The 11337-nt window shown below is 38.4% G+C and overlaps 1 protein-coding gene across 1 annotated transcript in view; it reads right to left on the minus strand.

Annotated features, from left to right (window-relative positions):
* Window positions 1-10579, minus strand: part of LOC131985441 (CMP-N-acetylneuraminate-beta-galactosamide-alpha-2,3-sialyltransferase 1-like) — an 88633-nt gene extending 78054 nt beyond the window's left edge. Inside the window, exons 1-2 of the mRNA XM_059350556.1 lie at window positions 10389-10579; window positions 2295-2392 (exon numbers count right to left, since the gene is read on the minus strand). The gene's annotated coding sequence lies outside the window, so the exon portion shown is untranslated. The remainder of the gene's footprint in view (window positions 1-2294; window positions 2393-10388) is intronic.
* Window positions 10580-11337: the final 758 nt, after the last annotated feature.

An 11337-nucleotide genomic window follows, 5' to 3' on the forward strand; every position in this document is an offset into this window, starting at 1 on the left:
AGCACATGCTGCCAAAGCTCTGGGGCTAAACGCCGCAGTTCCTGGAAAAATAAACGGCAACAACAACAAATCACACAAACCCAGATGATCGTCTGCTCTGCGGTACAACGTTCACACATTCTGCCCAAGGCTACGAACACAACACAGTTACAAAGCATTTTACAGCACTTGTATCTGCTCTACCCATCATGCTATAGCACGTTGTCTAAAATCCGATTTACATTTCAAATTCCCATTGTGATCGGAAAACAAAGGGACGACACATTTGGGAATCAGTGTGAACTTTAGATGCCAGAACGGCAAAACAAAACAACCCTATTGACTTTGTGGTGTGAAAAGACAAAGGTCTTTTGTCCTCCAGAGCACAGCGATGCAAGGCACATTTTAAAAGAGGTTTGTTTGTGCCATGCGCACACCTGTCTGGCCTTTTAAAAAGAACAAAACATTTTGATTCCCATGCTTCTGGACAAGTTGGTAAAGATTTATGAGGGTCAGGGGTGAGTTTTCTCCCACCGTGGACATGACAATCAATCATGTACTTTATGTGTAGAACAAAATTACTCTGTTCAGGTTACTCTGTGAGTTCCTGGCATGAGTTTCCAATTTTATTGTATACAGCAGTTCAACCCTATTTCATAAGAATATTTTCTCCTGGATTATGGTCAGTGTTTGGTTATGCTTAGGCAACAAAACTACTTGGATAGGTTTAGGAAAATAAAGTCAAGGCTACAAAACAGCCTGGTCAGCAGAAAAATGTTGAACTTGTACATTTCAGAACCACAGGTACGTTGATACAAAATGTTTTTAGCATCTGTTGATATCTGCTTGAGACTCTGCTTAAAACTATGATTACTCTAAATACATTTATTCCATCTGATTAAACTTTCTCTGTCCTATTTAGAGTAAGATTCTATAATCCCAAAAAGATACATTTTATGTTTTATTGTTTTGTTGCAAAATCTGTGTCTCCAATAATATCTCTGCAAGTCATATCAAGACAGGAGTTTGTCATTTGTAAGTTTTGTTAACAGGTCAGGTCACGGACATGATGTGCTAAGCAGAGAAATAACTGTTTTCTCTGCTTGGTGACATGACGTGTCCACATATTGAATAAACTGACAAATCAACACATCGAGAGGCGGCACCTTCTGGAAAGATATCTACCTACATTCTTGGTTAACATTGTTAGGCGTTAAAACTGTGTTTTAGGGAAATTATACTTGGTCCAGCCTCCATGATCTGACCAGCCTATGTGATGTCAGGGACGTGTGGATTGAACCCAGAGACTCTGTAAACTGCACATTTCTTGACGTATTGTAATAAAGTGAAGTTAAACTGAGAACTGGGATGTCTCCTGCTCATCATTCCCCATCAAACGATCGGCGCAAAGAAATAGGTGAGGATTTTGTGTTGGAGTCAGATCATTTAATTTTAAAGGTTTCCTCAATGCATTTCTCAACATTCTTTAACAAAATGATGTTTTCTGATGAAGATGAATTCTGATCAAGCTGAGGTGGATGGGCCTATCGAACCCAGGAAAATCAGTGTTTGTTCCCGTTGTTGGTATGTCTAGATGGACGATACCACTATCCACTGCTGATGGCTGACAGCTGAACACTGTGATTTAATTAAAAACAAGGATAACATTGTCCATTGCAATCTTTCACCATGGACACGGTCAATTAGCTAGACTGAGCATAACCCTAGCAATTGGCACATGCTAACATGTTGAAAACTGAAATTGGGAGCGTGTCTATGTTCCTCTCTTTGTATGAGACTGGGGAACATAGAACCCTTTTCCCCCGCTTTTCCCAAAAAGGGTCCTATGTTCCCCGGTCTGCTACTTTTTCCACCATTACTGCCAAATTCCATGGCAAATAGACTTAACCCTAACCCTACCCTAACCCTAACCCTATTTAAAAAGCCAAAAAAATTACTGCAAAGAAACCAGAAAGTAGCTGCTGTGCAAATTTAAGTTTTGGGCTGCTTTAGCTAAGGTGGGCCATGTGACGTAGGCCTGCTGGCCATGCTGAGAGTCTACCGTAAAGATTGATAGATTGTGGGGAACATAGGACCCTTTTTTCAGAAAAAGGGTCCTATGCTCCCCAGTATGTATTGCTACAGGGGAACATAGGGCCCTTTTTGGGAAAAACGGGGAACATAGGACCTTTTTTCTAAAAGGTCATAGGACATAGGTCCCGGGGAACATAGGGATGACCCCCTGCAATCATGCCTAATTATGTAGGGTATCATGCCAATCCCACTGCAAAGTTTCATTAAGAAATCGTACGAACCTGTTCATGAGAGTATGTTCAATAACGAGCATCACAGTCCGTGGAGGGAGGACGTCTGGGACCAGACTTTCACCCGGGGTTCATGTTCTGTTTGTACCCTGTTTGAAACCAAAAGTCAAGATTGTTAATTTAAGTTCTGTACATAAATACTTCACTGATGTGACTGCATCCAGTACCAGTGCATCACAATTAGGGTATGAGAACAGCTTACTTGGGTTCATAAATGTTGAGGTTTAACATAACGGGGTTTGGTTTCAGGTTTCCATCAACAAATTTCTATGTGCATTTTGAACATTCAAATGAAAAATGCTTAATGGAAAAATTGTTTATGTGTTAAACAGGAGATGAAAAAGCTTTTTCCGCATAAGTATTGATATAGCGAACATTAAACTCATTACTGATTAACTGTTTCTGCTCTGCTGGACAAAACAAGCTATCATGAAAGAAGAATTATAAGTTGCCCAATTGAGTCTAATTCCTGAAGGCATAGTTTCTCTCATGGGTGGCCAAAGTTTTTCGAGCAACCTCTTTTTTATTATTTTTTCTCTCTTGCTCAATCTCTTCTTCTTCTACTCTTTACTGATGTATTAGCCTACAGCAACACATTACACTGCCATCTTCTGACCAAAGTACATTAATGCAGCTTCTTTTATTTGCTCTAAACCAGTTGATGGAAGCATCCCTAATTCACATTTTTTCAATGCGTCTGTAACGCCCGTGAATGTAATAAAAATCTGCAGCTTTTAATGCAATAATCCCACAAACGTAACACATTTTCCAGAAACGTAATAGCAGCTGCCTACTACAAACGTAACACGAGATTTAAATATTTGTTTGGAGGGACTTATGACGTTTGTGGGGAAGTGAAAATCTTCAACTTTCAATATTGTAATAAGGTCCCACAAATGTAGTAACCCAAAGAATAATGGTTGTTGTTTGTTTGTTTGTCTATACACACACTACAAGATAATCGAACTTTTTGGGTGTGAAAACTATACGAGTCACATTAGCCTATTATTCAAATAAAGCCAGCAGCTGGATTTTGCGCCCTCAGTCAGTATTAGCAGTTTGTATAGGCAAACAAACAAACATCAACAACCACAACAACCATTATTCTTCGCATTATTACATTTGTGGAATCCATGTGTTACTTTTGTAGTAGGCAGCGGCTATTACTTTTGTGGAAAATGTATTACGTTTGTGGGATTATTGCATTAAAAGCTGCAGATTTTCATTACGATTGTGATTTATTACGTTTGTGGGTGTTATTACATTTGTGGGCGTTACAGCGTCATTTCAAAATTTTGCTTCGATGGAAACACTCTTCAGTCTAAACCACGTGATATTTTGAACCATCCTTGCACCCTAACATCCTGCCTATGCAGACTTTGATTAGGAACACATGTCACAAAAACAAATGTAATCTAGGAGAAAATATGTTTCCCATAAAACATAATTGACGATGCAGTTATTCTTTTATGCAAACATCATTTTTAGATGTCCAGACAGAGCAGCTGCACTATCTCTTCATTAAATCGCTGCCTTTTCTCCAGCTCTGTTTCAACTGCACTGAATAAAAGGCTTAATTTGGATTCTGTTTTACGCAGAAAATCTTCTGCTCGAATCAATTGTAACATCCATATCTCTCCATGAAAGGCAAAAAAAGACTTGACATGATTGTGCCATCATCCTAAATTTACCTTGCCGAGAGTAGACAGACGCTGAAACAAACAATAAAAGCCTTTCTGGTACTGATATTCGCAAGCTAAACTTATTTTTCTCCCACAAAACACAGGTAAACAAACCTGCCAGGCTGTGCGAGTGAGTGTTGATGTGCTGCCACCTCACATCCCCTGTGGTATTAAAAATCGGAAACAAAGAGGTGTGATGTATGATGGTGTGTGTATCAAAAGATTACACTAATTTCTCTGAAACCTTTTATATGCCGGCTTCAAAAGACCTCTTTGGCTATGTAGCATGAAATAACCTTTAACTGCTGTTTTGCAGCCATTTTAGCAAAGTTGGCCAGCACACTCCTGTCTCTTTTCTTCTCTTTCCCTCCCTCCCCCGGCCTCTCGCTGTCTGTCTTCTTTTAAGAGGCCATACCAACATAATGCCAAGGCCGACGGTTTTGCTGGGAGCACCTGGTGAGTTAAAGGCTAGGCCAGGTGGTACACAGCTTTGACTGCCAATTAGAGCGGTGACCATGTGAGAGCTGCCCAAGATAACTTCTAATTAACAATGGACCTCCGAGGCATAACAATTAGCCTTTCCTTCAAATAAACCCACATGTCAAACCCACTGACCAAATCATTTTTTCTCCTTTTCAGTTGCAAAATAAAACCCTACTGAGGACACGCAAAGCAACAAAAAAACATGCAGGAAGTAACACTAATCCTCAGCAAAGCCTTGCAGAGTGACAGCGCATGAATACATACATATGGTACAGATGAGTCCCTATATAGAATGAAGACATTCTTCCTGACAAGGTCGTAATGCTGCAAGCCTGTCAACATGGCTATGAGCAGAATAAGAGATACAGAAGACGCTTTACATTGATGATGACTAAGGGAGTGATGCACACACTCTAGCCTAACTGATTGTACTGGAAAATGATGAGGACAGCGAGGGGACTGTTTGTGGGAAACGGCTCAGTTTGACAACAAAATGATGAAAGTCAAGGACAGCACATGTGTCCATCAAAATGGAAACAAAAATAGGGAAACTCCCGAGCAGAGCCTGACTGATGTATATCAAAATGCAATAAACACATGAAAAAAAAAAGGTAACGCTTTATAATAAAGTCCTTAATAACCATTTACTAACAAGTAATAAGGCATTGTTCTCGCTTATGATCCGGTAGTTGCAAAAAGCATAGTTAACTTATAGTTAATTTATAATAGATGAGCAATAAAGTATATTTTAATATCAATAAGCAAACAAAATAAGATTAATAAAGGCATGGCAAAGACATAATGGGTGGGTCATGGGTGTTTGTAATGCTATTATGAACAATTATAAGATACTCATAAGGCTTTTATTAATGTTCTTAAGCATTTGCAAACTATTAACAAGTTTCTTATTAGTGCTTATAAATCTCTTATAGCCTGCTATTAGCTGTATTATAATGCCATTATTAACACTTATATAAGCTTATAAACACACAATAATGTTAATAAGCATCTTGTAAGGACTTACAAGGGCCTTATTACTTGTTAATCAATGGTTATTACAAGGACCTTAATATAAAGCGTTACCGTTCTAGTTGGTTCTCATACATTCTAACGTTTCTCTAGATAACCTCATAGCGTCTTTCTCAGTTCTCTAATCTATAGTCAGCAGAAAAACCTCTAACCCGTCTCTGACACTCATGCTGTTATGAACTTCTTCTATCTATTCATACAGTTGACCCTTATCTAACCCTGCCAGTCTCAGCAAGAAGTATCTACGACATGCAACTGACAGGAACACATTCACTTAGTATGATTAAAACATTTGAAATCCCCAGTTTAATACTTATTTTTATAACACGTTTTCTGATTATTTAATAAATTAATAGTCTCTATGAAATAACCACATGGTAAAGACTATTTTGTGTACTCTATACTTCATGTTAGCAAATGTGTACATTTATAGGCCACTCCTGCTTTGCTTGTACATGCAACAATCAGACTGTAAAATGTTCTCTGACTTATGTACATATTAGCATAAGGCAATTTGGCCACTGGTTTTCCAACATTGCATTGGAAAAAATATAGAAATATATATACATATATATAAGCAACATACATTTTTACATTGTTTTGATAGATATATCATCACATAGCCTAGTCGTAGAGCTTGGTATTATCAACAAGAGGACAAGGCAATTCCATTGAAAGACAATAAGTTATTTTTAATTATTACCAAGAGTAACATACAGTAATGAGGTTAGTTAGTATTAAGCTATTTGTATTATTTTGATAATAATAATAATATACATTTTATTTGGAAGGCGCCTTTCTTGGCACTCAAGGACACAGTACAAAAAGATAGAAAAAGAAACAACAATATAAAATACACAGGATAAAGAACAAAAAAATACAATAGATGGGACAGGGCAATTGTCATCAGAGAGAATAGGCAGTTTTGTAGAATTATTTATTATGATAAATTATTATTGTTAATAATCTTTACTTAAAAAAAAGATTTAACCATTTTTTAAGTAAGTTCTCTCGTCGTCTGCTGTTTTAATTTGCTCTTGATGCTGATAAATTCTTGTAAATTTTATTTTACATCCAATGTTTTACATTGGTTGACAATGTAATACATTGTATGTATAAGAATGCTAAATACCTAAATTTATATTATTATTATTATTATTATTTATTTATTTATTTTAAGAAAACGGCCACAATCCACACAGAAAAGCTTCTTTTTTTTTTCTAGCTCAACACTTCCCTCGTATCGATAATTTGGGAATATTTCTTAAATTGGTATCAGTCTCAAAACTCCCATATCTGTCGGCCCTACTCCTCAGGATGTTGTGATATGGAGATGTATGGTTATGTAGCCGAGCTAGCCATCAGAAGGAAGAGGCATCTGCTGCACAGTACAGTATGGTTTTACATAATGCATCTCTTGAAAAGCACCAGCTGTGGATTCCCTTCTTCTGCTCCTCCAAAGGCACCTGCCAATAAGCATTATCAAGCAAGCAGTCGCAGATAAAAGCCACGCAGTAATTTGACATGCCTAATTGCGGGAGTGATGTGTCGTCTCGAAGTCGCTGATTGCGCTGGGGAAAGACAGCAATCACAGGACGGCTCTCTTTTGTTTGCGGAGGCTGTCGTGTTTAAATTGTCATTTTGCAATCATCTCTGATAACCTCACAAGTGCAGTAAAATGCAGCCAAGACACAGTGTGAAATGCTCACAGAAAGTAAAAGCCATGTATTCTCCACGTGTGCCCCAGAGTATAAGAAGTCTGGTCATGCTTGAGAAAAAAAAAAAAGAATGGTGCTGAGGTGTTTCTTGGAAAATAGCCAAGACTGTTAAGTGGAAACAGAGGGCAAATCAAAAAGCCAGGGAGAAGTCCAAGGGGAATAGTGTGAAGGAAAAAGACAGTCTGTGACTGAGCTGAGGAGGCCTGAACGACAGACACTAACTATTAGTGAAATATACTTGTACATGCAGCAGACACATGCAGACCACCACCCGAGGGACTGGAAACATTTCTGCCGTTACCGCAGCAGTCTTGGTCCCAGACCTTGTTGTAAAGCCGTGTACTTAAAGGGGTCTGATTGGGTCTGTGGTGAGCCACAGGGATTCCTCTGTCTGGGAGTGTGAATGCCAGAGCTGAATAACTGATTACAGTAAAGCCTGCGCTGACTTAACTCAGCCTCGACGCCACGGCAGCTAAAGACTAGAGGAAGTACCTCGCAGGGAAGATCTTAAAAAACGAAAGTTGGATCGTTAGAGAAACTTGCACAAACTTTGAATGAGATCTTTTGCGCCCTCGTGGAACACCATGCGTTTCTGTTTCGCCGTGGTGTGCTTTGAAGTGGAAACAGCAGCGCGGCTGCGACTGCAGTTTCATCAGACTTTTTTCCTTGCAGCATGTCTTCATCTGGCTGGCAGCTGGTGAGAGTTGCCATGATTCATGGTGACTCATTGCTTCTTCCATGCTCTATTGTTAAAAGGAGCCCACAGAGGACTTCCTTTCACAGGAATCACACAGATCTTTTAAATAACAATGTATATACAGATGCGGAAAGCATGAGCTCAAGTGCATATTACGAGCATTTCTCTCAAAATAGCTCGTCTCGTTTTTACACATTAACATATAGCAATTGCTTATGGCAACTACAATTTCCAGATGTAATTGGGTTGCTTGATAATGGATGCCACCAGAGCAGCCCATCTCCATCTCTGCCACCCTTCCTCTCTAAATGCTGCAGCGCGGTCCCCCAAGGTCACGCCATCCAATCTGATTGTAGACATGATGAGGAAGTGGCTGAGCTAATGTATTCTACTTGCTTATTATTTATAATGGCGAGGAGAGGTTTCAGTGGAAAATTAACCAGCGCGCCGCAGACACCTTCATTAGTAAATGAGGTGACATCTCATGCAAAATACACAACAGAGAGGATCATTTCAGAACTCATAACCCATAAACCTGGAGTTTACTCACTCTGGGATATTACACCAACAATGAAACACAGAGTGATTAATGTTCTCAGCAAATTAAAAGGACTTCTGTCACAGGGAAGTGTTGTTTTACTTAATGAGGCTGCTTCCAGGAAGCAAGATGAACACAAAATGTGAACAGCGGATTTAGCTCTCCTCTGCACATCTGCTGTATGTTCAACAGTTGCTTAATCCTGGTCCACAGCTGAACATGCTATACAGTCTTTTTGATGTCAGAGAGCTGAGCAGTGCAAGAGTTAGCCAGCAGCACAGAATCTTAAGCAAAGGAATCCAAACCAGCCCTCAAAAAGAAGTTGTTTTTTTCCTCAATGTGACCCTACAGTATGGGCATTATAACAGGGCTGAAACACTATTACTTTCATTGTTGATTAATCTGTCCAATATTTTCTCGATTAATAGTTGTTTGGTACATAAGGTGTCAGAAAATGGTTTAAATGTAAATCAGACTTTCCTAAAACTAAAGATTGTCCTCAAATGTCTTGTAACAGTTAGGGAACTAGAGTCAGACTGATATTATTGGTCGACATTGTCCTATAACAGACGTATCAGTATGTTTGGTATGGCCGTATATTTTATTCCCAAATGAAAACCTTTGATACAGAACATATATTGTGGAAAACAATGCTTGGGGTGATTTAATTAGATTTAGATTCAGATTTAATTGGCTCAACAACTGACTGAACACACAGTATTGATGCATAATTTGCTATTCATTCTATTTTTATTTGTCTTAATTTTCTCTGTTTTCTCATTTCTGCAAGTTGTCGGCTGCCATATTGGTAATAAGGTCATTTTTTCAAAAATCCGTCTCAAAATCATATATCGGTCAGTCTCTGAAAGAAACCAGAAAAAATTCACATTAAAGAAGCTAGAATGAGAGAATTTGTTCAGTTGTGTAAGTAAAATCACTCAATTATCCAAACCAAATAGTTGTTGATTCATTTAATAGTAGAAACCTAATTGATTTAAAACAATCAAGAGGGGAAAATTCAATATAAAAACAAGCACATACGGACTCAAATGAAAATGTGATGAGAAACATTTTCAGTGAATGCCATTTGGATTTGGTTTTGCATCACACTTCACATTGCCACTTGGTTCATTGCGATTCAAAAACCTCATTCCACTAGAAACTGCTAAGTTCATTTTTGCACTAAAGTTCTTCCTTAAATGAGAAAATACTGAGTACTTTTCATCTTTTAAGTATAAAATATGCTTTGCCATGAGCTTATTTCATATAGACTGTTTATTTATTACTGAATTACCAGAAAGCATGCTATGACATATAGTTATATCCCAGTCAAATGCTTGTTTAAATGAAAAACGTAATACCAGTCCAACCGGTTATCAAGACTTTGTACTGTATGTCTCATTTTTGACAATTCTTTGGTGTTAATTAACAACCAAGCTTTTGTCTGTGTGCCAAATATAAAATACTCTTCACTCTTTCAAGATGTGACATATTCTCTTATAAGTTATTGTTTGTATGAAAGCCTACTTGTTATTCTTCAAATGCATTATGTGTTATGGAGAGATAAAAGGAGAGAAGATTTTGGCCATATCGCCCAGCCTTTGTGCAAACATGCTCATATGAGCCAGAACAGCAGGGTATGAATTGTGGAATTAATTATGAGCACATCTAACTGTCTAACTCTAAATGTGCATGTGTACCAAAAACACTTTCTAAGCCAACAAAAGCGCGCTGTTGCTCTCTATTTGAAATGTAAGTATTAATATTTGTGCACATTTTTGCAGCAGAAAGTTCAACACCTGGTCAGCAGCACTTTAAGACTTTAAGCCTTCATGTGCGCTGCTCTGTTAAAGGCACTCAGATTAAAAAGCTATAATTAGAATAAAAAGGTGACACCAGTGTCGGTGTATAGGGTTAAAAGCATGTGTGTATACTCACTTTAAGTGAAGCCGGGCAGCGAGTGAAGTCCCGTTATTTCCGTGCGGTGTGGCAGCAGCTCCACGGAGAAGGAAAAGCGAGCAAATCAGCCCAGTCACAGCTTGAAGGGTCCAATTTAAGGGGAAAACAAGCTCCAAACTGGCAACCTCACACCGCTGTCTTTTTGAAAAAGCGGACACCGGGAGGAGGTTTTGGTACCCTCCTCCTGGAACATGCACATCCGTGCGTTTTTCCTGCAAAGGAGGAGGACGGGAACAGTTTCTCGCGTTTACCGTTACTCGCTCCCAGGCAATGAGAGGCATGCATTTTAATTCCTGAGCGCTGACCATGAGGGGCACAACAGTGCTACGCCCCTCAGCATCCTCCACCACACACTCACACATCAGGGTTTTTTGGCATGCGTGACCAGGTCCTGGTGATAGCCTCCAGCTTATTGCTGCAGGAATGAACAATACGTTTCTATAAGATACACTGATAAAGAAAAATAAAGAATATACAGGAGACACTACAGGTGAAAAGGGTAAAAAAGAAAAGTAAAGAAATATATCTCACCATAAAACGTCCTAAACTGAGTACACTATCAAAAATGTGGTAACGCTTTATAATATGGTCCTTAATAACCATTAATTAACGAGTAATAAGGCATTGTTCTCGCTTTAGATCCGGTAGTTGCAAAAAGCATAGTTAACTTATAGTTAACTTGTAATAGATGAGCAATAAAGTATATCTTAATATCAATAAGCAAACAAAATAAGATTAATAAAGGCATGGCAAAGACATACTGGGTGGGTCATGGGTGTTTGTAATGCCATTATTAACACTTATATGAGCTTATAAACACACAATAATGTTAATAAGCATCTTGTAAGGACTTACAAGGGCCTTATTACTTGTTAATTAACGGTTATTACAAGGACCTTAATATAAAGCGTTACCAAAAATGTTGGTA

The sequence above is a fragment of the Centropristis striata genome, chromosome 14 (genome assembly GCF_030273125.1).
Source record: "Centropristis striata isolate RG_2023a ecotype Rhode Island chromosome 14, C.striata_1.0, whole genome shotgun sequence".
Classification (NCBI taxonomy): Eukaryota; Metazoa; Chordata; class Actinopteri; order Perciformes; family Serranidae; genus Centropristis; species Centropristis striata.